The sequence below is a fragment of the Camelus dromedarius genome, chromosome 25 (assembly GCF_036321535.1).
Source record: "Camelus dromedarius isolate mCamDro1 chromosome 25, mCamDro1.pat, whole genome shotgun sequence".
In the NCBI taxonomy this organism is placed as follows: Eukaryota; Metazoa; Chordata; class Mammalia; order Artiodactyla; family Camelidae; genus Camelus; species Camelus dromedarius.
In genome coordinates, this window is record NC_087460.1 from 10110421 (window position 1) to 10116815 (window position 6395).

The window sequence follows — 6395 nt, forward strand, 5'->3', positions numbered from 1 at the left end:
CCCTGTTTCTCTTATTTTTCCATTTTATAGATAAAAAGACTATGACAGAGAGAGGTTAAGTAACTCGCTAATAGTCACACAGCCTTCCTTCAGTGGCAGTGCTAGAATTTTACTCCAATAGTCTGTCTCTTAAGCATTCCAGTCTACACTGTTAGTAAAAACATTTTGGGATTAAAAAAAAATCTCTTCCAGTCACATTGTAAGCCTTAGTTTCCTTATTTATAAATAGGGATAATAATTTGTGCTTGTTGGGACTGCTGTAATGATTAGATAACACGATATTTGTTAAAAAAATTCTAGTTCAGAGCTCCTCATGTATTAAGTCCTTCGTAAGTGGTAGCCCTCACTTATACTTCTGAGTATCTCTGAGGAGGTGGGTGAAAGGTAAGTCATCTAATCTAGGGGCTCACTTGACATTTTGGAAATAAACAAAAGTATCTCCTGTAACCGAGACTAATGAGCGAAGGGAGAGGTCATACTGGCCACTAACACAGCCTGATGAACAACCAGGTGTCACGGAGAGGACAGCATGGATTTTCTTCTGTGCTTCTTAAGCTGTTCGTTATATTAACAGATCATTATTTGAATAATCATTCCCACGTTTAAAAATCTCAATTTCTTAAATAAATGGGAAGCAACAAAACAAAGCAATTACTCGCAGAGAGAGACCTTTTGGCCTGCCCGCCTAGCCCTCCTCAGTCTGCGCTCAAGAGGGAAAATACCATTTTAGGACTGGAACAGTGAAAGGCTCTAAGGGGATTTATTCTTCTGTTTTGCTTAAAAAAACAAAACAAAAAACTGAGATGAGAATACAATGTAGAGTAATGGCTGCATTGTGTAACTGCGGATAGAGCAGACATAATAATATGCTTTCCTAGCACGAAACAATAACTCTGATTCCTTCTCATTATTCTAAGCGTGGACAAACATGCATAATACAAATACTCTAAATGAAAGCCTTGTTTGGTAGGGTCATTTAGTGAGGAGACCCTGTACAAATATCCAAGGAAGATTAGGCCTCCATATTGGTTAAAACTAACTTGGATGGGCCACAGAGAAGAAAATAAAAGAATGCAACACTTTTGCTCTTGGGTGTTTTAGAAAATTTACAAACAAGGCTTGAACTGTTAACACCAAAAGTATTGCAGGTTCGTAACCAAGGCAACTCTTCCCGGCTCCGCATTCAGGCTTTCCTGTTGATGATCTATTGTAATGCCAATAATTGCAGCTGAGAGGCTTCCCTGTTTGTCGTGAGAGACAATTAGCACTTGAAATAAAGTAACAGATTTAAATAAACTGGGTGACTCAACAGTGTGACCTGATCTCTTAGGAATCAGCAACAGCTTTGGGACATGACTGACTCCTGTGTCTTCAGGGGCCTCCACAGTGAGAGAGCCATCATCCAAAGTTACCTGAGGTCTTGTTTGCTGATTTCTCTAGCTGTCGTGATTGAAAACCATTTGTTCCATCTTAGATTCTGTTGGAAAATAGTTTGATCAATCCAAACCTGCGAGAAGGTGATACTGAATTTTCAGGGACAGCCTCATTCAAACAACTTGTCTCTACCTGGAATGCTTGGTTAAAAAATATTGCCTCCAATTACTGTCATAATTACTCTTCCCTGTTAGGTAGGCTGTTTTTTAAGTTGCTGTTTATTGTCATTCTGGTGTGAATGGAAAGCTTGCAACTCCTGATCTACGTCTTTGCCTCACCTATAATTTTTGCTTTCAAAATGAAAATCACTACTAGTATTAGGACCATTTATGGAAACCATTACATGGCACCAACTCTCAAAAACAGTGTTAATAAGCCCATGGACCCATGACTCTTAGAGACTTTCTGAAGTCTCCATGAATCTTCAGTGTCCCAAGGACAAGTAGGTTTTCCCTGACTCAACCTTACTTGCTTTCAGAGTCTCGTTTATTATTTCTGTAAACAGTCACTCAGATCTCATGTGTCCATGTGATGAGATTTCTGGTAGAACGATGCTCCAAGCCTCTCCCTTCAGCTCTCTGCTTTGTGAGTTCAAGAGAAGAAACTGGACGTGCTGGACTGAACCCCTTCTGGACTTTCCTTTTTCAGCACGAATGTATCCACAGGGTCCCTGAATTCCCATCGGTCCTCTGCCATGTGGTCAGGGCTCTGTGTCTAGGGGGGAAGTGGCCCACAGCTGCCAAACGATCCCAGTGAATGAGGAGAGGGGTCTTTTAAATTCAGCGATAAAGGCAGATCTAAAGCCACATTCTCCAATCAGCTTGAACAGTCGTAAAGCTGTTGGTTTGATCTCCATCTGTCTCTCTCTTCCGTCTCTAAATTGGTTCTGAATTCAGCTGGGAAAGAGAGGTGTTATTTATTGGCTGCTCCAAACCCCTAACATATGTCTTCCACATCCATTGTGGTTGGTAAATATTAACTAATGACAAAGTCATAGGATGTAAATTGCACCAGAGAAGAGCCCTTGCTGGTTGCACTCGCTGCTGTGTCTCTAGTGCATAGAAGTAAAAAAAAAAAAAAAAAAAAAAATCTGCGGAGTGACTGAAGTTACAGCTTCTTTAGTTCAGATCACAGATATTCTCACATTTCAGAATAAAGCACTTGGGGTATTTCATTTTTTTTCTCACTAACACCCGAAAGATTGATGAAAGACGGTCCTAATGTAAATGAAAGGACTGAAACCTCAGTCTCAATGGAAGCGAAAGGACTGGAACCAGGGCGGAATTGTTGAATTATTCACAGGAGAGATTGACGGCGTAGTGTGCCACGGTTGGAATTTAGGCTTCTCTAAGACCTATTCTCGGGCTCAGGACCACAGGACTGGGAAATCTCAAAGGATGGAGGAGAACAAAGAGCCCTGACATGGGCCAGTGATAAAGACCAGTCCTACGGAACACAGGGAGAGGATGTGAGGATGTGACGCTTGGACCATAAAGTAACCACCGAGCTCCCGCAGTACTGGGTATGAGACGCTGGAACAGTTGTGCCTCTGAGCTGCTCCTTCCAGCAGGAAGCCTAGCCTGACAGAGAACATGGTGGCACGGGGCACTGGGGAAGATGTGTTCAAAACCGGAGACCGTTCCTGGTGCCAAGGGCCATGGACTTTAAAATCTACACTTTGATCCTACCTGCCAAAGAGACAGGAATTGGCAGTGAGAGCTGTAGCAGGACAGACTCCTCTGCACCAGAGACAAATGAGGACCAGCGCCTAGATGACTACCGCCTGGAGGGGAGGAGACCCCCAGTGCTCCCACCACCCCAGACTCCTGAAGGGGGCACTTCAGAGAACGACAGGCATCTGCGAATGAAAAGACCTAGGATTTATCCTAGAGACCTCAAAACAAACAAACACAGACACTCCCACCAGCAAGAGTGTAGAAGAGCAGGGTCAGCACACAAGGAGATTTGGGACCAGAAGCTACGCTTTTGCTCACACTAGCTTCAGGTTCCTAAGAGGAACTGGAAGTCATCTCCACTGTATGGTGTTTATAATGTGTTGTCCGTAACTCGGCCTAAGAATAGCGAAATGTATATTAGCTGTTGTTCCTTTGTATGGATTCAGACATTCCCCAGAAATCTTTTAGTGAGGTTCCGAGGCTGCCTTTTGGGTGCTGTTACACAGAGAACTCAACTTTTAGGGCTAACATTATGGTGCCTAGCATGGGTAAGAACATGCCGAGAGAATTGCAGAATTCTGCCTTAATAAAACATGTTACTCAAGTAACAGCATCCCGGGAGTCCTGGTGTAGTGCCCGAATGCAGGCTGGTGTTAGAGCTCCCTTACTAGCCAGTCATAACAGCGGGGGTCAGTCACTCATCGTCTTTAACCTCAGTTTCCTCATCTGCATCAACGTACAAATAGAGATGAGAAAAGTGCTTCCAAGAGAGAGCGGGAGCCGGAATCCAATACAGTGAGTCCTGGACATTAGATAAGTATTTATATAAAATGAACCGATGACTTGTTTTTATAAATTTAATGAGTTTTCCACAATAGGTAATTCACATAAAACCCTCTGCACAGTGACGGGCATGTGATTGTGCTCACAGAAATGGCGAGATATTACTATTGATGGATCCTAAGCATGTGCTGAGTCCCCGCTGTGTCCTGAGTGACTGTCGAAAACGCGCTGGGTACCCCGCTCGCTATTGCTGGATCTAACCATACTGCGTATTTCATGTTTAGTTCAGCCTCTTTGAAAGCTGCTGGTTTTCCTTTTCTCTACAATAGGACTGATTTTTTTTTTCTTCCAAAAAGCATAAGCAGTGTACGCTTGGTTTACCTCTCCCAATCTGCCTCCCCCTTTCCCTGTAGAAATTTGAGTGACAGGTGGGTTGGTGATATGATCAGTAAGCCCTGGAGCCCCCAGCTTTCCCCATCGTGGTGTTATTTAAGGGCCCTTCTTCCCATTGCCTCTGTCCTCTCCTTCCCCTCCTTGCCTTCTTTCTCTGTGTATTTCTCAGCCTCTGTTATGTACACTGTGTATTGCTAAACGCTGTGGAAAGTCCCAAGAAGCAGACACACACACACCCACACACTCTTCATGTTCTCAAGCACTTAGAATCTGTTTGAGTGGACAAGACATAAAAAGTTAAATAAAAGAGTAGAGTGACAATACAAGACACTGTCATAGATATGTACCAAGGCTGTTTATGACATGGTGTCAATGATATTCCTTGCAAACCTAGCCTATCACACTGTCAATCTCTGCTGTGAATAATTTAGAGTTTTTGATTCCTTCTTGCACACAGAGATAGCTTTGCTCTGTAGATCATGAAGATGTAGAAATCATCTGATTCCAGTGATGCTAGGTGAGCTCAAAACCTTAAGCAGGAAGGAGTTAGAGAGCCAAATGCCAAGGTAAAGGAAATTCAGCGTCAGCAACATTTTTGGAGTTTGATACAATTATTTGTTAGAGGGGCTCTTAAGCTTATCACCAGATTCCTACTGGAGTGTGTATGAGCCTAAAATGTAAAAAGAATGACATACAGAAAATTAGTCCAAGTAGTGGTGTTTTGAGAAATGGAGTTAATGTATTTAGAAAATATGAAGTGAAACACAGACATTCACATAGGAGGAAAAACTTGGGAAGCAGAAAGGCTGGGGTGATAACAGGTAGCAAATTCACATGAATATGTAGCACAAGACGGTGCAGAGAAGAAAGGTAATGTCACTTCAGGTGGACCAAGCAAAGAAATCACATTCTAGACCAAGGGAAACAGAGGTGAGTCTGTTCACATCTCCTTGGTGAAACACTCTTGGAACAATACACGTGATCTTGGGATTTCAGCTCAAGGAAGACGTTGAAAAACAAAAGAAAGTCTGATGTGAAAAGCACAGATGATTATAAGCACCTGCCAGGTTGATTTATGAGGTATGAACACACAACAGGCACCTAAATACGTGCATACATGTGAGTATCACTTGCAGAAACCCAATGATTATCACAATAATTGGAGTCTTCTTTTGCCATTCTGTTGTCAGGGAAAAGCATTTGTTGGCTTAAGTAAGATCTTTTGCCTTGAAAAGGAGATTATCTTAGAATCTGTCATCAGGCAAGCCCTATCCAGGAAATAGATACGTGAAATTCACATACAATTGTCAAATTCAGGCTCGTTTGTGATAAACTAAAGAGACTTGTGTTCTCAAAACACATGGTTCTAGTGGCGACAGAAAGGAACATAGTGGATAGATAACTAGTAGTTGTTGCTGACTTATTCTTAGCCAAGTGCAGGGTGAGAAACTTTGTAAATACAGTATCTTAAAGGGAGAATGATTAACAGCTTTAGGAGAGGGGAGGTAGTAGAATGGGGGGGGCGGGCGGAAGGCTGAAGGATGAGATGTGCCCATTCAGTGACATAGTTTCTCAGAAAAGATGAGACAGCTTGAGCTCATTTAATGATCACCAGGAAGGTGCTTAAAATTACCCTGTTCATTAAAAAAAAAAAAAAAAAAGATAACTATATTATAAGCCATAAATTACTGAAATTATCATATGAGTATGTAAGGAAAACATCAATGTTTTAAATACAGGATAAAAATAGTTCTTGTTACAGCTGCTATTTACTCAAAAGGCTGACTCTGCATATATAAATGTTACAAAAGAAATAACTTTAAACTCCTTATGCAATCAACTGACATTTTGGCATTTTATAGTGAACTACAAAAAAGAATGTCAACTGCAAATGTGAAGAATTTTAGAATACATGTATCTCAGAAGTGATTGCCTTTTCCTTACAAACATACTTTAGAATATATTCAGCATGAAATTTTTCTGTTTGTAAATAATTGCCTGTAAGTGGTATAAAGAAAAGGTAAGTTATAGGCAAATAGGCAACTTGTAAAACTAAAGTCTTTTAATGATGGTGGTTCCACATATATTTATGCTTAAGTTTATGGGAAG